Source organism: Mytilus edulis, chromosome 7, assembly GCF_963676685.1.
Source record: "Mytilus edulis chromosome 7, xbMytEdul2.2, whole genome shotgun sequence".
Taxonomy (NCBI): domain Eukaryota; kingdom Metazoa; phylum Mollusca; class Bivalvia; order Mytilida; family Mytilidae; genus Mytilus; species Mytilus edulis.
Window position 1 is genome coordinate 88,964,941 of NC_092350.1, and position 22,921 is coordinate 88,987,861.

Genomic DNA, 22,921 nt, shown 5'->3' on the forward strand with positions numbered 1-22,921 from the left:
ACATCAAGTATAAGAGGAAAACAACAGAACAACAGTAACACTGGACTTAAACAAAAACAAAAACTAACATACATAATATAATATAAAAGATTGTTATCACTAGTATGTTGTGATTCATTCACATTGATGGTTTAAATGACCAAATCTTTGAACATTGGATTGACTATACCTTCTTATATTCATTGTTTACTGGTGTTTGTCCAAGCTGTCTTTACCTTGTCGTGTACAGTTGGGTTTTTTTCTGAAAGAAATTACATTTATTTTATTTCAAACATTTACGAAGGGTTGCCATATCTTTGCTCGTTACGTTAGTCTTTTCTATTTGATCTGCTAGATCTGCATAAACTGAGTCTTTTCGTAGGGCTTTGAGAAATTCATTAAATCCCTGTTCATTTTTACGCAACAGCATGTCCATTAAATTCCTGTTCTTTTCCTGTGGTGTTTTACCCGATTGTATCTTCTTCTCATCATCAGCTGACACTACCTCTTTCTCATCATCAGCTGACACTACCTCTTTCTCATCATCAGCTGACACTACCTCTTTCCATATCAAATGATCTACTATGCTCTCATGTTGTATATCAGTGATAACCTTGAGGTAATTCTTCTGTAGTCGAACTTTATACAATGAAACATTCAAGTCTGATAAGCCTACAAAATATTAAGAGATTTTTGTCTTTAACTATTGACCTTTCATGACTTATGAAGGTAAATACATGTACAGAAATACAATTCGGACACATACAATTTGTAACAAGCTGTATTCCTTTTTTTACAGCACAGGATGGATACCTCAGCTGGATTATCAGTTCCCGAGGGTATCATGAGCTCAATAGTTATTACTTCGGTACTGACATGATTTATAACAACCTTTCTCAATTTTTTTTGATAAATTTTAGAATTATGAAGAAACTACAGTTTCAACTCAGTCAGAAAAAGTTGGCCTTAGATGGTTTTGGCTATTTTGTAGGTCATTTTTAGGTACGTACTTCTACTGTTTCGGTTTTATTCATCATTGCCTTAAATCTAATGTTTCAAGAATAAGCTATATGCCTACATAGAATGTAATATTGATAGATCTTAAATTTCTTCAAACAAATTGCATAGATTGAATTGAGATGTATGCTCTGAATTTATCAAACACATATGATAAGCATTTGACATTTTAAAGAGAGCTGGTAAACATACTGTTACATATTCACAATTTATAGTTAATTGTCAATTTGTTATTCTATTTTCTCTCACTTTGATTTGTTGATATAGTTGACCACCACTTATGCCTTTGCAATATATAGTTTCACGATACTTTTCTACAGTTGGATATAAGAAGCGAAATTCATCTGAGGTCATATTTGACGGATTAGAAACAGGTATTTAATGAATTGTGACTTCATTATAACTGTAGAAAAGAATCTTGATCAAAATGTCTGCAATCATAATTACTCAATATCATAATGTCTTAGATAATAGTTGCTTAACACAAACTGAAATTCCTCCTTTATAAGTTGAATGCCTTAATAGAATGTAATATTGATAGATTTTTTTTTCAAACAAATTGCATATATTGAATTGAGATTATGCGTTAAAATTATTGTCAATGTCACAATGTCTACGATCATAGTAACTTAACACAAACTGAAATTTTTAATAAAAGACTCATCATAGTGACCAACTTTGTATGCAAGAAAAGTAGTATACTTATGATAAATTAAATACGACGCAAATGATCTGGTAGATAGTCTTTAGAATCAAATAGTTGTCAAAGGTACCAGGATTATAATTTAGTACACCAGACGCGCGCTTCGTCCACATAAGACTCATCAGTGACGCTCAGATCAAAATAGTTGTAAAGCCAAACAAGTACAAAGTTAAAGAGCATTGAGGACTAAAATTCCCAAAAAAGTTGTGCCAAATACGACTAAGGTAATCTATTCCTGGGATAAGAAAATCCTTAGTTTTTCGAAAAATTCAAAGTTTTGTAACAGAACATTTATGAGTTTGACTGTCCCTTTGGTATCTTTCGTTCCTCTTTTATAACCAGATGTTCCGCAGGGCGCAACTTTATACGACCGCAGAGGTCGAACTCTAAACGATTGGGGCTAGTATGGACACAACATTCAAACTGGATACAGCTCTGAATTTGGATTGTGATTAAATAGTTGACACAGCATAGGTTTCTAATGAACTTAAAATGTGGTTTTTTTTGCTTTTGAGCAATTCACTATGCTGTTGAATATTAATCCTTCGATATTTGAAGAAATTTTCTTTTTCATTTCTGAAATCTGAAATAAGAAAAATTGAATCCCACCAATTTTTGTTCACTTCCCCCTTTCCCTTATTCCAAAAATGATCTCAATTCAAATTTCTAATGGAGTTTTCAACAATAACTACTCATTTAAATACATCATAAAATATCAAATGTCATACAGTCATGATGTAAGTCGATTTAACTACTATTCTGGACAATGAAAGATAACTCCAATGCAACATTTTATATAGGCAAATTTCCAATGAAGTTCATTAAACTAAAGTTTTTGGCAAATTTCCAATGGAATTTATTTATTTGCAAAGTTTTTGGCAAATTTCCAATATGCATAATTTAAGAGCAGTTAAGGTGAGCTATTAAAATGAGTTGCAATTACCAACCTTACACTGCTTTTAAATTATGTTTTGTACTTAAGTAATTGTCCATTAACATGGAAACCCTTCCCCCCCCCTTTTTTTGGCACCTTATTCCTTAACTCCCAAAGAAAATTCTTACCATCCCTTTGTGGTATTCCAATATCCAAAATATAGATACATGGTTAGATTCATCATATCAAAGAACCCCAAGAATTCAATTTTTGATGAAATAAAAAAAAGTTCAATTTTGGACCCTTTAGACCCCAATGTGGACCAATTTGATAACCGGTCCCAAATATTAGAAATCTAAAACATGGTTAGATTCAGCATATTGAAGAACCCCATATAATAAATTTTTGTTGATATCAAACAAAGTTTATTTTGGACCCCAATTTGGACCAACTTGAAAACTGGGTCCATAATAAAAAAACTAAGTACATGTTTAGATTCAGCATATCAAAGAACCCCAACAATTCAATTTTTGTTAAAATCAAACTAAGTTTAATTTTGGACCTTAATGTAGACCAATTTGAAAATGGGACCAAAAAATTAAGAATCTAAATACATGGTTAGATTCGGTATATCAAAGAACCCCAATAGTTCAATTTTTTATGAAATCAAACAAAGTTCAATTTTGGACCCTAATTCGTAGGGACCAAATCTCCCAAAATCAATCCAAACCTTCCTTTTGTGGTCATAAACCTTATGTTAAAATTAAAATTTGCTGTTACAAAATGATAGAAATTATTATAATTTAGGGAATGTATCTCCCTCATGCAAAGCTCTGATTTCTTTCACTGATTTGGCTATACTTTTTGGACCTTTTGGATTATAGCTCTTCATCTTTTATATAAGCTTTGGATTTCAAATATTTTGTCCACGAGCATCACTGAAGAGACATGTATTGTCGAAATGCGCATCTGGTGCAAGAAAATTGGTACTGTTAATTTTATTGAAGAGCATTGAGGACCCAAAATTCAAAAAAAGTTGTGCCAAATACGGCTAAGGTAATCTAAATACAGTATGTCTATTTTGAATGAATATGTAACAAGATTTACTAATTATTCAGTATACAACCTTCTTTGCTTGTGTTTATAATAAACCCTTCAGTCATACCTTCAGTTTCAGCAGATGCTGATGTTGGACTAGCACTGATTTCGTGTGAATCACATTTCAAAACATTAGCGATGTCTTCGTATCCATAAATAAGTAATCCAACAACAAACACACTGTAAGCGGGTTCTCCCCTTTTAATAACAATATCAAGCAATGCTTTATTCTGATCATCTTGTCCAGCATGTCGTTCATGCATGTCATCTACTGATATCACCAATTGGGTCATCATGTGATCTAAAAATCTGGCTGGTTTGTATATCCTGTATGATTCTGTCTGCATTATCTCTGATGCTATCTGAAATAAATAAATAAAAAGTACTGTAACCTTCGTAATGACTGTTATGTAAAAATGCCCGGAATAACCTGAAATATTTTAAATAAACCACTGAAATTATAATATTATACAACTGAACATCTATGACAACTGATACTTATTCCAATGTTCAGTTTGATATTTGTCTCCCGTCTTGCATTGGAATTAAATAACATTCTTACTTGATTCATCTCAAATATCATAGTTTAGTTCCATCAAAACTTTTTACCACCATTTCCCATGAAGAAAAGTGAAAAATGATCTGTAAGTAATAATCCACTATTTGTATTAAACGTAAAAAATTGCAAGGGTTCCGCGGAACCCAGTGTCTCGCCTACTTTTTCTTTTAATCGCAGGTTCAACAAAATTGAGGAAATAAATCAATAAAAATATTCCTTTTTATACTATCTTTTGATTGTAAGAAGATTCTTTCCAAGTTTGGTAAAAATCCAGGATAGTTTATGAATCTAATAAATGTTTAAAAACATTAACTGCAGACTGAATGTAATGTTAACTGGAATAAAACAAATTTCCTTCTAGATACTAGTATTTGATCATAAACAAGATTCTGTCCAAGTTTGGTACAAATCCAAAATAGTATAAGAAAGTTATTAAAATTTAAAAAAAGTTTAACCACAGAGTGAATGTGTTGTTTCCTGGCAGAAAATCTAAGTCCATTTAAAAGTAAAATACGGAAAAAATGGATTTATTTTTTCACAAAATTTACTTCTGGATAATATCTTATGATCATAAACAAGCTTCTGTCCAAATTTGGTACAAACCCAGGATAGTTTAAGAAAGTTATTAGAATTTAAAAAACTTTGACCACACAGTGAATGTTAAATTTCCCGGCAGAAAAACTAAGTCCATTTATAAGTAAAATACAGAAAATATGGAACTTTATTTTTACAAAATTTCTTTCTTGATACTATCTTATGATCATAAACAAGCTTCTGATTAAGTTTGGTAGAAATCCAGGATAGTTTAAGAAAGTTATTAAAATTTCAAAAACTTTAACCACAGAGTGAATATTTGTGGACGCCGCCGACGCCGACGACGGAATGTAGGATCGCTATGTCTCGCTTTAGATTAAAGTCGAATGCTCGACAAAAAGGAAGCATACACTTTAAGTTTATATAATAACTTCGTATATCAAATGGCATATTTTTTTATAATGAACAAAAAGGTAAAACAGGCTAAATAGAGGAACAAATGATCAGTAAGCTGGAGTTTCATATTGACAACATATTTGTTGAATTTGGAGGTAAACTTTTTCAAATTGTCGGTATTCCTTTAGGATAGAACTGTGTCCCTCTCCTTGCTGACCTCTTCTTATTTTCATATGAGACGAAGTTCGTTCAGACACTTTCCATAAAAAGAAAATAAAAGATGCCAGCTAGATCATTTAATTTCACATTATATTGGTGATGTTCTTTCAATTCAACAATTCCAACCTTTGTGATTGGGTTCCATTAACATGATTAATATATCATCTAGAACAAGAAATTAAAGAAACACAGATACGGCTTCCTCTGTCTCACTTTTAGACCTAAACCTCGAATTTGACATAAGCGGTTGATGATCCCAGTAAAATAATCTATGACAAACGAGACAATTTTAAATTTGAAATTATTCATTTCCTCCATTTTAGTACAATGTAGCAATATACCAACCTCGTCAGAATATAGGATATACATTTCCAACTCATTCAGTTTTAAAAGTTTACATCTGCTACTCAGACTTAGTAAAACGTCGTAAGTGTCTGCACATGAAGTTGATGAACCAAGGCTATGTCAAAGAATGTCATGTCATTTGTTTGCAAAAGTTCATCGAAAATTACCAAGCCCTTGTTGATCAATTTTCCGAATCAACTTCACAATTAATACACAATGATACATAGGTATGAATTTTGTTTTATCATCTTAAATACATGTTATGGTGTTCTTTATGGAATAACCGTTTCACAGATGAAATCGGATATGTTCCGTATGTCCTAACTACAATACCCTTCCCTTTTCAAGAATGTGACCTACCGAATTATACTATTTACTGGATTTGTAATAACAAAAGCAACACCACAGGTGCCACATAAGGAGCAGGATCTGCTAACCCTTTCAGATCACCTGAGATCATCCCAATATTTTGTTGGGGTTCGTGTTGCTTAGTCTTTAGTTTTCTATATTGTCTCTTCTGTACTATTGTTTGTCTGTTTGTTTTTTTTATTTTTGGACATGGCGTTGTCAGTTTGTTTTCAATCTATGAGTTTGACTGTCCCTCTTGTGTCTTTCGTCCCTCTTTTATTCATAAGTTTTTTTTTTCTTTGTTGACGTATTTGTTTTTTTTAAAGTGATTAAAATTATAACAAAATGTTGGCTGCTGTTCCCCTATTTTTGACATCTATATCTATTATGTCAGTTTATTTTCTTCACACATGGTTGCTAATTTAAAGGAATTTAATGCGACTGTCATTCAAGTGCATGAGAGGTTTAACTAGCTTCAAAACCAGGTCTATCCACAATTTTCTACAGCACAAAATTCCTGTACACAGTCCTGAATATCATGAATATATATGCCAGTTGTTATCCATTCGTTTGATGTGTTTTCAGCATTTGATAAAGTCGAAGAAGAAAAACACCATGGAAAAAAGGGAGGACAAAAAAACAAGCTAGTTAACAAAACACAGCATAGAAACTAACGTGCTACTAACGTGCTATTAAACTACTGATTCACATGGCGGAAGCTTTGTACGACTTTTATCTTTATTTATAGTCAATTGATGTCACAGCAATTTAAATTGTTGAGCGATTTCTTAAATTCGTATTTCGAGTCGTATAAAGCATCAAAAAACACCTAGCAGCAAGTACAGCACTATCAATATCATCCTGGGTTAAGGCTACAAGATTAATGGAGCGGCTCTGTTTCGTTCTGAGGATGTTGAATACTGACTTTTTACCGATGCCAAAAAAACTTGAAGTGGAATCACACCCACTCAAGGCATGAACGAACGGCAGAATACCGGTGACAACAATTTTAAAAGACGAAACAATGGCAGGAACTGGTATTAATCGTCTGTTATCCTTCAAGCTTCTAATACGAATTATGTATTGACGTTTTATGCGGCCTTAACAGCGTCTCCAATAGAAATATCGCTAGCAAATACAATGCTAGATTAACCTTGTCCTTATTAAGCAGAGAACACAATAGCAGCCCCATAATGTTCTCAAGTTTAACCTTGAGGTTAGAGGAAATATTAATTTTATCTGGTAAAAAAGACTGGTACATTGTCAAAATTGATGACATAACAAGAGACTTTTTGTCACGAATAAGGTCTCTGTCTATAGTTTCAACTTCTCTTTTAAATCATACGTAGATTTATTAGTTGATTTCTGTCCATATGTCAAGTTTGTGTTTAAACATGCCTCATTATAAACTGCATTATTTCAAGCAAATTATCCTGCTCTAATTGATAAATCATTTTAGCGTCGCATGCTCTAACAGCAGCATCTTTTAGATCTGTCAACAGATACAATGGTATGTTATGTTTTCACCTTTAAGGGGGCTCGCGGGTCTAAATGAAATTTTTTATTTAATATTAGATTTCTCTATATTTTTCTATAAATGCACTTTATCTTATCCTTAATAGAAAAATGAAATAAAAAAATGAGGTCACCGTTCATTTACGCTTACAATCTGCCGTCGAAAGAAGCATACATTTTTGTTAATGTCCTTTTTTTTCTGTTGAACTAATAAGACAGATAGCGGTAATATCGAAATAAAAAAAGAACTAAATTATAGAAATCGCTTAGGTTTTACAATTATTTAGTTTATGTACAGCTTATTCGAAAACAACAATAAAAAATAAAGGTCACCGATGAGTTAAAAAAGATATTTCAATTTTAATGTCAAAAAATGGCATTTTTGAACCAAAGGGAGATAATTTAGAGCTTTTTCAATGATATCGACATTTTGAAAGTCAACTGGGGTCAACACGAATTGATTTTTTGGAATAATTTTTGTACCATATGATAAAGTAACAACTACTGAAGGTAATTAATAAAATTTGTAATGTAAAATAAAAGTTTATTTTTTTCTGAAAATTGTATACCCGCGAGCCTCCTTAAATGAGATAGTTTCTTGCAAAAAATACACTTTGGTCTATTGAGAGTTCTCTCTCTCTCTGTACATCAGGGAAAAAAAAAAAGTCTCCGGCCTGAGAGATTTTTCTGAAAAATCGACACATTGTGAGAGGATGACCATTATTTTCAGACAGCAAATAATTTGATAATAGGGCTTTGTATCTGGTGCTACCTTTTCAACCGAAGAACGTGATACTGATTTCAAATTCTGTTTACTTGTGAATATTTTATTACACTTTGCTTAATCGCCTAATAAGGGTAGTAATTAGAACCCACAACAGTGTCGGTTTATGTGTGAAAAATATCAGGACTCGAAATCCTGATAAAAAGCAGACATTTAGCCAAATATTTATCTTCTTACGAATTAGCGTAAAAAAGTAAATCGGGTCGATTGAAGAATTATACGGCGGATTTACTGTTGTCCCTTTAAAACACACATATTCTGCACGTGCAAATAATGCTAGCTAAAAAACGATGATCTTTCGGTGCTATTTTGTACCATGTTCAGATGCATTGTGCTGTACATGTAGGACTACTTAAAAATGTCCTTATAGTGTATCAGATTCAAGAGTAACTGTATTTACCAATTTTGTTCACAAATTATTTTTAGAAGCTGTCAGTAAATATGAGATTTGTCTACCGAATCAGCAGTGAGGTATTCGTTGCAAGTTGGATAACGTCAGTTAAGGCTTTTTTTAACGTCATTAATTTTGTACCACATTTGATATTTACGACAAATATTTTTCTGAAGCTGAATAATCGATAGACTATTTAAGACATTAAAATTCCATGAGGTATTTAGGTAATTTAAACTCGTTAACTAGGCGACTTTTCAACATTCGCCGCTCCACTTTTAGTAGATCTCAACCTTTTGATTAATTCATTTTCCGTATTTTATTATATTCATGACAATAACCAAACACTTGGATTTCACCCCTAAGTTCTTTCGTTTGCCATGTCGACCATAGCGGATGGCTGGCTACGAAGGTCATTAGACTTGTTTTTAAACTAGATACCCTTATGATGACTGTGACCAAGTTTGATTAAGTTTTCCTTAGAAGGTTCAGAGCCAAAGATTTTTTGTAAAAGTTCACGGATGACAATTAACAATGAAGACAACGAACAACAGAATATTGAGAAAAGGGAAGAAAAAATGTTACTAAATAGATTTACAAATTAGCAAACATAACAGATTGCAATAAAGGTAAAAATGAATATCAAAGAATTCATCATCAAGAAATATAAAACGCATAGTCAGAGATTACATTGTTGACAATATAATGAAATTTTATGCGACTGTCATGCAAGTGAGAGATTTAGCTAGGTATAAAACCAGGTTTAATCCCCCATTTTCTCCATTAGAAAATGGCTGTACCAAGTCAGGAATATTACAGTCGTTTTCCATTCTTTTGAAGTGTTTAAGCTTTATATTTTGCCATTTTATAAAAGACTTTTCAATTTGAATTTTCCTTGAAGTTCGGTATTTTTGTAATTCAACCTTTTAGATAACGAAAGTACATACGTAAATTATCAATGATATTTGAGTTAAGTGTTTTGTTTTAATTTTCGAATTGGGTGGTTAATTTTATTAGAGTCACTGTATTTTTTTTTTATGACATTGAATTAAAAAGTTTACAGTCAACAGAAAGACATGTCAACCTAGCTTGACCCATTATTCTGATTCGGAGCCTACTAGTCATATTCATACTCCCAAATGATAAGTACTTAGCAGAGAAATAGCAAATATCAATGTTTATGTATTTGGTTTGACTGAAGCCGGGGTTCGAATTCATGGTTGCTGCCACTGAAGGCAAACATGCTACCACAATACAAACAACTCCATTATTGAAGAGTTAACTTAAAGAGTTTTCAAAATACAGATAAATAACTGCTTTATTGAAGTTGTCAATTGTTTTGGTCATTTAACTGTTTTGTTGATTTTATATTGCTGATTATTTTTGGCATATGCACTGTATACTTATATAAATTATATAGTGTTTACATAGAAAAAAAACAAAACCATGATAATAAGTCCGAAATCCTCAACTTATGACAATAACTCCTTCTAAGAGTGACCTGATAAATAGGATAAAGGCAGGAAGTATGTAGATCTTAACATTCTGAACATGTTTGACCTTGGCATGCTTGTTATATGTTCCGTATTTATAATACTTCAAGATATTGAGACCATTTGCACATTTATTCCTTATGTTCTATTTTTAGCCATGGCAGCCACATTGATTTACTTACAGGAATAAAAAAAAACACACACACTTTAAAAGAGATACCATTTGGTTGCAACTGTTTTTGTAGTTTCAGAGAAGAACATTTTGGCAATTGTCTGGTGAGCTTGTCTAAACATTCTTTCGTTCTTTTCTGTGATTGTGGAAAAAAGTGTAAATATCAGGTCTTTTTGTCATAAAACTTTTGTTTGTATTCCTTCAACATTTGTGTTCCAAACATCATATCCAGTATAATAAATTATAACTGGTTGATTTCTAAGTCTGTGTTTTTCTAGAAATTTTATGACTGCAAGGCTTTATTTTTGATAGTTTTTGGAATTGTTTTGAATTTTGTCGTCAATATCAAGCCTACGTCGATATAGAGAATATTAACATGTTATATATCAACCTGGCTGTGTTTGATGACCATGGAGAGTATACAAGTGGATATTATAACATATAATACCTGTAACAAAGGATCTCATCACTTTGACCAGAAGTAGCGGACTGATAATCACATGACCTCTCAACTGTGGGGTATCAAAATAGACTATCTCCCCAAGTGAGTGGTGAAATTGTAGAAAATCTCTGAGCTCTTCATTAGACAAGACGGACACCTTGCTGATGGAATTCAATTCTTCAACTTTCCTCAATGACAATACTTGTTTCCCTTTTGCAACCAAATTAGCAATCTCAAGTTCAAGAGGAACAGAGGCATTGGACATTTCCTTTCCCCAACATGGATGTTGAAAGGTGAGATCTGAGATGGCTTTCTTTAGGAAATCGATCTCCGGATCTGTTTTGTCTGTTGCATTGACAAATATTTGGTTGTCAATCACCAGATGTTCTCGTCCTTCATGGTCTTTAAATAACTCTTCTACTCCACTATATAATTATGTACGCCTTGTTTCAATATCCTCCTATAAAGAAATGCAGCAGTACAGGAGAGGGATAAGATTGTGCGAGGAAATGCAATGTTTGCACTACCTCAGTTCATGTAAAAGTAATTTATCACTGTGTAAGGGATAATCTTAATCTGTAATCGTAATCGATTGTAATTGATTACATTTTTTCCAGTAATCGACAGTAATCTGTAATAGAAAACATTTACGATGATATGTAATCATAATCTAATCGATTACAGGAAAAATTATGATGTAATCATTAATTACTTTTCGATTACATTTCGATTACTTTTGACTTTAGTAAAATAGTTTGATGAAATATAACCTATGGATATTTTAAATGAAAATGTGTATGTATTCATCACTTTATAGTACAGATAAAATAGAATGTATTGATAAGACTTCAGAGTTTATCAAATGCCTTATTTGTATCTATTGCCTCAAGCTGCATTATGATCAACCAGATCTCCTACTAAATTTTACTGTATATCCAGCTTTTGAAACAATTGATTTTACTGTCTTCAATGCTTGTCAATTATTTAAAGACCTTTTATTTTGAAACAAGAAATAGATTAAAATAAGAAATGAGTCTGATGTTAAGTTCTGTACTACATTGATGTAGAAGCTTAATTTTTAAAAAGAGTTTAAATTTTAGCTAGAATAGATAAACAGCTGATTCGTCTTATATTATGATATAACAAGTTAAAAAGTACACATAATCCTTTTGGCAATGTACCAATTGCTATGCATTGAAATTCATGTTCAGAAATGGATACTTGTATACAATTTTGACACTAAAAATATAATATTTTATATTGTTTATAATTTTGAATAGAGCATAACAAATTTTCTACGAACTTCTTGTGTTTACTAATCAGATTATCAAGATAGGTTATCCCCCCAAAAAAGGATTAATTCATGCATGTATAAATTATACATATCTTTAAAATTAGCTGAACTAGCTAATTATTCTACTTTTTTATATTTCTCTCAGAGGAAACTTTTAACATTGTAATGAACTGTATATATTCAAATATACCTGTCAAAAATAAGTAAACACAAAACACTAAGTAAAAATGTTAAGGCAGTATGAATGCAAACATTTGCAAAATATGGAGAAAATAAGCTAAAATATAGAGAAGTGACAGAAGCCATGCAATGTCATTGAAGAACTTTATCACCACTCACTCATATTGAAAACCAAAATTTCAATAATTTTGGAATATTTCCGAACCTCAGTAAGAGCTTCAATCAAGAAAACAAACTGTCAACTCAAAATTTGAAAACAATTATTTAAATGCTATTTTTATCAAGTTCTAAATTTCCACTATACATATATATACGTTGAACAACATATTTGTGTTAAACTTACTTTATCAAGTTTTTGTAATTTTGTAAAATGTAATTGACAGAAATCGAAAAGTAATGAAATTACTTTTGATAAAGTAATCGATTACATACAACTAGAGGCTCTAAAGAGTCAATGTCGCGAGATCACCTTGGTCTATATGCATATTCAACAAAGGACACTCTCCAACATTGTAGACGAGAATAGAGTTAATGACAAAATTCTTTGTTTTTTTTTTTTTATCTTATATTGCTGATCATTGAAGTCTGTTTTGTTTCTCTCTATCTTATTTAGCTTTTGCGCCAAAGACAAAAGAGGGTAAAACAAATCCTAATTTAAGGACAATAACTCCTATAAAGAGTAACAGTCTACTAATTATATCGACAAAATTTGACTTGTTAGTAGTTCTTGTCTTGCTTATCATTTTTGATTATTTAAATTTCTATCTATCTATTATAATTGCTATCATATAAGGCAAAAAAACGCAAAATGAATTGGTATAAATCGTCATTTAAGGGTAATAACTCCAAATAGGAGATGTTGGACAATTTCCGCCATTGTCTTAATTGTAGATCTATTCTTGTCGATTATTTTTGTTTATTTAAGTTTCTTTCTATCTATTATAAGTTTTAAGATATATGACAAAAACGCCAAAAAATTGTACAAATCGTCATCAAAGGGCAATAACTCTAATAAGGAGTCAACTGATGATTTCAACCATATGACTTATTTAAAATCGTCTGACAGTTTTGACATATGTGGACAATTGGTAGAGCTCAACATTCTGAACAATTTTACCCTTTTCAGATTTCCTTTATTTATAACGGTCATCAAAATAATAGACAAAACTTGCATTTTACCCAATATGTTCCATTTCTAGCAACATCGGCCATCTTTGTGGGGTCATCTAACACATCAAACACATTTTTTTAAATCAAATACCATAATGATGATTGTGGCCAAGTTTGATTCTATTTGGCCAAGTAGTTTCAGACCAGGTGAGCTAACAATGATCAAAATCTAAAATGCAAATCTTTATTTTTTTAAAACCTGTTGACAATAATAAAAACATCACAAACATTTCTTCAGGATGTTCGCTACTCTGCTTCAAAATAACAAGTTTTTTAAAAGACTGTTATAAATTGATAGTATATAAATATAGAAACTACAAAAGCAGAAAAAAATAAGGGTTCGTGTACTTGTTTTCGATATATAACGGTAACCTAGTGAAAATTTGGCAGGAAATAATTCTCTTTTGATTTTTCACAGATTTAACATTGACACCTTTTTTTTTCAAAAACAATGAAAAAAATTAAAGAACCTTAGTGTCAGAGCGGGCTCACATACCTCACGCCCCCACATTGACACTGGACAAATAAAATAACTCTACGAAAAAAAAAATGGAATCATAATTTCCTGTCGATATGCACATCTATATAGTATGTTCTTATTATCTACAAAGTTTCATGAAATTCTGTTGTGTGGTTTTAGAGGAGTTGCGATGACAAACTGTTGCAGTAAAATTTTGAGGCAAAAAAGTTCAAAGGGGCGTAACTGCTAGAAAAAAAATCAATCGTAATGTCCTGTCGATATGCACATCTACATAGTATTATCTTATTATATACAAAGTTTCATGAAATTCTGTTGTGCGGTTTCAGAGGAGTTGCGATGACAAGAACATGACTAACGGGTCAAAAACATTATACCATCCGCAACGTCGTTGCGTGGGGTATAATAAGGTTTTTATAAGATTTTCAAAGATGACATTTTAAACTATATGTAATCAAATTATAAAAAGAAAAGTAGGGGTTAGTGGGCAAAATATTTAATAACACTACATGGATAAAACCAGAGGATTCCGAATATCTGGCAAACATTCAAAAACAAGAGGAGTGAACATCCTTAAATTTACAGTAAATTATTTGTTCAATGCAAGTGAGGTTAAAACTTTAAAATGAGAATCTCCTATGCGTTAATGTTACCTACTTAAATGCAAGTGAGATGAAAGCTTTAAAATGAGATTCTTCTGTGCGTTTTAGTGGAATATAAGATGAGATGACTGTGTTAATTGCACCAAGTAAATAAATGTCTGTTTGGCAGTTATGGCTTTCCCTTCAACGATATCTAAGTGGAGTAACTTAGACAACATTCTGGCAGGCGATTCATTGTATTCTTTACCATGCTGAAATAACAATAAATATGTAAATTAGGCCGTTAGTTTTCTCGTTTGAATTGTTTTACATTTGTTATTTCAGGGCATTTTTTTGCTGACTATGCGGTATGGGCTTTGCTCATTGTTGAAGGCTGTACGGTGACCTATAGTTGTTAAATTCTGTGTCATTGGGTCTCTTGTGGAGAGTTGTCTCATTGGCAATCATACCACATATTTTTTTTTATATTATCTATTTAATAATCAAGGTACAAACAGAACATAATATAATGAAAAATGAAAAGGGAAATGTATTTGGAAGTACTGCAAACTAGCTAATTTTCCCCACTTTCGCAAGAAAAAAACCTCACTAATATGTAAAACTTTGGACTTCCCTAATATAAATATGTGAAAATTAGCAAAAATTAATCGCTGCACAGTATATCTAGTAGGAGATATGGCGTATCTTATATGACAATTTAAAACTGTCGAAATAAAAAAAAAAGTTGTTAATAAACTCAGAAAACATTTTTAAAGATCGTTAACACAATATTTCCCAAATTACAAGAGAAATGAAGAAACATATATAAAACAAAAATGTGTCCATAGTACACAGATGCCCCACTCGCACTATCATTTTCTATGTTCAGTGGACCGTGAAATTGGAGTCAAAACTCTAATTTGGCATTAAAATTAGACATATCATATCATCATGATCATAGGGAACATTTGTACTAAGTTTGAAGTTGATTGGACTTCAACTTCATCAAAAACTACCTTGACCAAAAACTTTAACCTGAAGAGGGACAGATGGACAAACTAACGGACGAACGGACACATAGACGGAAAAACATAATGGCCCTAGGTAGGGCATACAACCAAAAGGCAACTTGGGCAGGTTAGTGCTTAATATACTTTTTCAGCTTCTACATGTCCTTTGGTTACAAGCTCATTGGTGTATACCTCACATCAAGTCAATAAACTGCAGACAACTTAAGGTGGTACATAGCACTACAGGGAGATAACTCTGTAAAAATCAGCTGAGTGTTTTAATCATGTTCAATTGTTAAGGAAATATTTAGCTTCTCGATGATCAAAATTAGTGTTTGTCAAACTGCTATATATCCAATGAGATTTTTCTGATAAAGTGTGCGGTTCAAGATTTTTGAAATTTTTATATTTTTGTCAAAGAGTCAAAATAAATATTATGAAAGATAAAACAAGCCAAATTAAAGTCAAGGTGTTTGGTACCACCTTAAAAACAGATCAACAAAACCATAAGAATGACAAGAGGCTGTCAGAGAGACAGCAAACCTGATTTTCCTGCAGATGTCGAACTCTGAACAGTTCAACTGAGTTGAGCAAGTATGGACACAACATTTAAGCTTAAAACATCTCTGAACTTAGATTGTGATTGAATATTTGATACAGCATAGGTTTGTGTAACACAATGATTGTGGTCAAAGAACTGAAAAAAATTAAAATTGGACATTTACCTATTATGGTCCAATATCCAAAATATATGTACATTGCTAGAATCAACATATCAAAGAACCCCAATAATTCAATTTTTGATGAACTACTTCTTAGTTGAACGATTTATGTTCAAAGGGAAATAACTCAAACTTTATTTCCATGAACCAATTAAAGAACCTTAGTGAGCACGCTCACATACTCCACGTCCCCACATTGTCATTGGAGAAATGAAACATGTGTGAGAAAAAAAAATTGTATAAAAAACAAAATTGCATCATCATTTCCTGTCAATATGCACATCTACATATTAGTATGTCCTGATTATCTACAAAGTTTCATGAAATAATGGTGTCTGGTATCAGAGGAGTTGCGATGACAAATTGTTGCAGAAGTACATTGAAGCAAATAAGTTCAAAGGGGCGTAACTCCTAGAAAAAAATTGAATCATAATTTCCTGTCGATATTCACATCTACATAGTATGTCCTTATTATCTAAAAAGGTTTCATGAAATTCTGTTGTGTAGTTTGAGAGAAGTTGGGATGACAAGAAACAGGACTGACGGACTGACGGACAGACGGGTCAAACACATTATACCTTCCGCAACTTCGTTGCGTGGGGTATAATAATGTAAATCTAAAATTATATATGATTTAACTATAGTTCTCTAAAATAAGATATGATGTAATTAGATATGATGTTATATTTATTATCAAATTATAATCAAATATAATTAACAGTTTTCCAATAAATCTGTCACTCCAATCATGGAAGTAATATTTAAATATTACTTCCATGGTGTAATCAAACTTTATGTATATAGTAGTATATGTATATGTAGTTAATAGTTCCCAATATTATTTCTTTCATTTGTAACAAACTAATATAGATCTGCAACTTATCTATGAAATTCTACAACTTTATCTACACAATGTAATGTAATGAAATATATCCTTTAATAAAAATAGATTATTACCTAATGAATTTGCAAATCTGGAACCCCAAACACTTTTACAGGATCAAGTCAAAATTAAAATTAACACACACAACAAATATAGCATTCAGAAAATTAGTTTATACAGAATAACAAACAAACCTACCAAAAAATTCTTCAAACCATTTAACAAAGAAAATTTAAAAATCTTTTAAAAAATGAGATATTTCCCTTTGTACAGAAATGGATTTATTCATCAAAAATTGAAATCTTTGAAAAGGGCTATAATTGAATGGACACTGTTTGGCAGCCGTCCACCTGCCCCCCATACATCCCCAATTCAATAACCGATTTTGACTTCGAAAATTCGGTTTGAAAATGTTAATTCTTTTATCAGATAAAGTACTTTTAATGGTATTTTAAAAAGCATAGTAAGTAGCAGATGGTTTAAAGTTTAGAAAGTCATTCAAGATACAAGGCTTATAATGAAAGTATGCCAGATGCAGTGGTGGATCCAGAAATGTTCATAAGTGGGGGCCCACTGACTGCCTAAGAGGGGCCCGCTCCAGTCACGCTTCAGTGATTCCCTATATAAGCAACCAAATTTTTTCGCAAAAGGGGGGGGGGGGGGGCAGGGTCCTCTGCCCCCCCTAAATCGGCCTCTGAGATGAGCATTATATCTACATGAAATTGATTCAAATAAAGATTAAATAAATAACAAAAAGTGTCAAATCTGGCTAAGGTAAAAAAAAAACCGTGCACTTAAAACAAATTCTATCAATTGAACATCTTTTTAACCTATAACTGTACAATGTAACCTATGGGAATGCAACAAGAGTATAAATCTCAATAACCGAAAATTATACCATAGCTATATATGGTATAATTTTCACAATTATACCATGGTTTTGTTGTGTATGATTTTCGAAAAGAAAAACAAAGATGGCAAGACCTAAACGAGGCCGACTGAATTTTTAAATTGACATATGAACAACAGAGTCAATGTGGGGCCACTAAGCTAAACTGCCCGCTTTGCACCAGCCGATATAAATGAATGCCTAGGGTGGGAATCGAACCCACGTACACCAACTCTGTTGTCCCTATATTTTTAAATGAACAACAAATTGACAAGAACAAATTTAAAAAAAGGTATAAATGAGTTCAAATTTAAGTATCAAATTATACATTAAAATATAAGTTGATTTTCGGTGATTCAGAATCTGATATGTTATTAGATTGTAGTCCCATAGCCTCCACTGTACAGCTACATGAATATATTGGGTAAAAGGGTTTAAAATTGCAGAGGCAGATTATTTTGGGGAGAAGGGAGCGGAAGGCACGCCCTTTTCAAGGAGCTTCATGTATGGTAGATGCGTAGTCCTTTTTTAAAATATAGTTTTACCTTAATGTTGACTTGCTAGACCCCTCCCCCTTTAAAAATCCTGGATTCTCATCCGATTTGATATAAATCTAAACTGTTAACGAGGTTGCTTAAGTAATAACAATTATGTTTGAGAATTAAAAATAGATAGGTTCCTTTAAATGAAGCTGGACACAGGTTTCTTTAAATGAAGCTGAACATTTTGTTTAAATTATCTAGAATATACATCACATGCGATTTTAATCGTGGACATTTTGAATTCCCCGTTAATTAATGCGTGACTTGGGCTTCTGGTACAAATTAAAACGTGAAATTATCATCCAAACTCACTAAAAGATTCTTGAGATTCAAATTTTCACAGAATTATAAAATTAATTAACAATAAAGATTTAAACAAATGTTTCGAACATTTAACATTTTGATAAAATAAAAAAAGAATGTGTCCAAAGTACACGGATGCCCCACTCGCACTATTATTTTCCATGTTCAATGGACCGTGAAATTGGGTAAAAAGTCTAATGTGGCATTAAAATTAGAAAGATCATACCATAGGGAACATGTGTACTAAGTTTCAAGTTGATTGGACTTCAACATCATCAAAAACTACCTTGACCAAAAACTTTAACCTGAAACTAACACATTCGTTTTCTATGTTCAGTAGACCGTGAAATTGTGGTCGAAGTCTAATGTGGCTTTAAAATTAGAAAGATCATACCAAAAGGAACATGTGTACTAAGTTTCAAGTTGATTGGACTTCAGCTTCATCAAAAACTACCTTGACCAAAAACTTTAACCTGAAGCGGGACAGACGGACGAACGGACGAACAAACAAACAGACAGACAGACAGACGGACGAACGGACACACAGACCAGAAAACATAATGCCCCTCTACTATCGTAGGTGGGGCATACAAATACACTAACCCTTTGCAGTTCAACTTTTAATCTGGGGTTCAGGAAAACTTTAAAAATATCTCTTGCAGTCTAATGCAGAACATCCTATTTCTTTTGTCTGTAACGTTACCCGTCACCAATGTAGATGTGCATCCATGGCTGTCGAAAAATATTGTCTAGCTGATGTTCCCGCTGTTTCAGAAGCCCGTGCTTATTTCAGAAAGAAGGCGGACCTTAATGTGTAAGGTCCAAAAAGGGTAATTTGACTGATTCTTATTAAAGTATTGTTAAAGTAAACTAACAAAAATATATGAAATACACATTTTTAAACAGCAATATATGCGATAGGTTAAAACAGATATTTCATATCTTTTGGATAGTTTTGTGGTGTTTTGTAAATTATACCATAGCTTTTGTTGAATCCCCTCGGCAACCTCACTGGACTTCGTCTCGTGAGGTATTTGCCGGGGGTTTCAACAAAAGCTATGGTATAATTTACGAAACACCAAAAACTATTCAAAAGATATAGCTGTACAAGTCAGTTTTATTTCCATATGTACTCGGAAAAAAAGACACTTGCCTTCATTTCATAAAATTTTATCAACAAATCCCAAGCATGCATCTGTCTGGTTACCTGCCCTGACCTCGATGGAAAACATCCCCACGGTACTGCGCTCGTACTCTGTCCTCTCTACAAAACAATTGTTTGAAAAGTAAAATAGAAAAACATCCCCACGCCACGGTTCTATGCTCTCACTCTGTCCTATCTACAAAACAATTGTTTGAAAAGTAAATAGAAAAACATCCCCACGGTACTACACTCTCATTCTGTCCTATCTACAAAACAATTGTTTTAAAAGTAAATAGAAAAACATCCCCACGGTACTACACTCTTACTCTGTCCAATCTACAAAGCAATTGTTTGAAAAGTAAATAGAAAAACATCCCCACAGTACTACGCTCGTACTCTGTCCTATTTACAAAACAATTGTATGAACAGTAAATAAAAAAAAACATCCCTATATATATATATATGGTACTACACTCGTACTCTGTCCTATCTACAAAACAATTGATTAAAAAGTAAATAGAAAAACATCCCTATGGTACTACACTTATACTCTGTCATATCTACAAAACAATTGTTTGAAAAGTAAATATAAAAACATCCCTACGGTACTACACTCGTACTCTGTCCTATCTACAAAACAATTGATTAAAAAGTAAATAGAAAAACATCCCTATGGTACTACACTCGTACTCTGTCCTATCTACAAAACAATTGGTTGAAAAGTAAATAGAAAAACATCCCCACAGTACTACACTCGTACTCTGTCCTATCTACAAAACAATTGTTTGAAAAGTAAATAGAAAAACATCCCTATGGTACTACACTTATACTCTGTCATATCTACAAAAGAATTGGTTGTAAAGTAAATAGAAAAACTTCCCCACGGTACTACACTCGTACTCTGTCCTATCTACAAAAGAATTGGTTGTAAAGTAAATAGAAAAACTTCCCCACGGTACTACACTCGTACTCTGTCCTATCTACAAAAGAATTGGTTGAAAAGTAAATAGAAAAACATCCCTATGGTACTACACTCGTACTCTGTCCTATCTACAAAACAATTGTTTGAAAAGTAAATATAAAAACATCCCTACGGTACTACACTCTTACTCTGTCCTTTCTACAAAATAATTGTTTGAAAAGTAAATATAAAAACATCCCCACGGTACTACACTCGTACTCTGTCCTATCTACAAAATAATTGGTTGAAAAGTAAATAGAGATGGAAAACATTCCCACGGTACAACGCTCGTACTCTGTCCTATCTACAAAACAATTGGTTGAAAAGTAAATAGAAAAACATCCCTATGGTACTACGCTCTTACTCTGTCCTATCTACAAAACAATTGGTTGAAAAGTAAATAGAAGATGTGTTGTTTCTTGATAGAAAAATGTATAAACCAATGAAATTGTTGTTGACATTCTGTGAGGTCGAGGTCCAAGGACGCAGTTCTTTGGTTTTCGTTGTATACCAATATAGGCCTAGTGTAAACAGTGTAAACAGTGCATAACTTGCATGTTTTATTTGATACACTTTCCCGATTTATTTCTTGATATTAAATGCATGAAATCCTAAGAAGGGGAATGTAATTACATGTCAACAAAAATTGAGTGCTAAATCTTTATGTTAAGTAGTGAATTGGTCCAGTTCTAATAGGTCAAATTTTATCATGTCTGAAGCTGTCAAACTGAATTTTACACCCCATTAACACAGAATTGTCAATATTTTGAGTTAGAGCTGGTAGAAGTTTCTATAATTTTGATATTATTTGTCTCAATGGTAGTACACTACACTGTAAAATTGTTTATGAGAAAGAGCAGGTACGATTTTTTAACTTTGAATTTATTGTCTAAAAGAAATGCACTACGAAATAACTGTGTTCTAGGGCCAAGATCAGTTGATAAACATCAGGCTAATACTCATACTAAACCAACTTTAGCTAGGGGTGTTGAACAACCTTGGCTACGAATAAGGGTATCACACAGTTGGCCCAGGTCTACTGCTTTTTGGGCGTTTAGATATAATATAAAAAAGAAGATGTGATATGATTGCCGATGAGACAACTATCCACAAAAGACCAAAATGACACAGACAAAGATAGAAGTTCATTTTAACCCTATGGCAAATAATCTAATTTTGAGAGACAAATATAAATATAACATAAATAAACATAAAACACAAATAAAGTAAAATAAACAATAACTTGATCAAACAAAAAATTAAGAAATAAATTTAACGATTGAATATGAAAAAATATAAATGAAAAAGTTGATTTTCTCTTTAGCTTTATATAAAACACCAGATTTGTCAAAAAAAAATGTTTTGTTCTTAAATAACCTTGATGTCGTATTTGAATAAAGAAAGATCAAAGTTTGATAATTTCACAACAATTTATATTCACAATATTTTCAATGTGCAAAGTACCTAAAATATAAACGTATATTCAGGACTCGAACATTTAAATGTGACGAAAGTATGAACCCTGATTTCAACACACTGAGGAGAAATCGTTAACATGCTAATTTACACGAAAGATAACATGTCCCTTTGTTAGTCATACATGTTTATTTAAAGTTTGGTTCATTTATATCTTTCAGAGTTTAGTGTGACTAGTATATGGAACATATTGTTTAGGATCTAACTGAAGCCCACCTTTGGGTTCGGGATTGTTTACTGTGTTAAAGACCCATTGGTTGCCTTGGGTTGTAATCTGCTCTTTGGTCCCGTTGCTGTCTCTTTGGCACATTCCCTGAGTTTCTATTCTCAATTTCAAAATTTAACCCTTTATTACTTTTTTTATTGTTAATTTTCTGTGTTTTAACACCACTTTTAAGCAGGGCTATTTTGTAGTGGAA

The 22,921-nt window shown here is 32.2% G+C and overlaps 1 pseudogene; it reads right to left on the reverse strand.

Annotated features, from left to right (window-relative positions):
• Window positions 1-262: 262 nt before the first annotated feature.
• The window catches only part of LOC139483479 (RUN domain-containing protein 1-like), a 40,102-nt pseudogene continuing 17,443 nt past the window's right edge, over window positions 263-22,921 (reverse strand).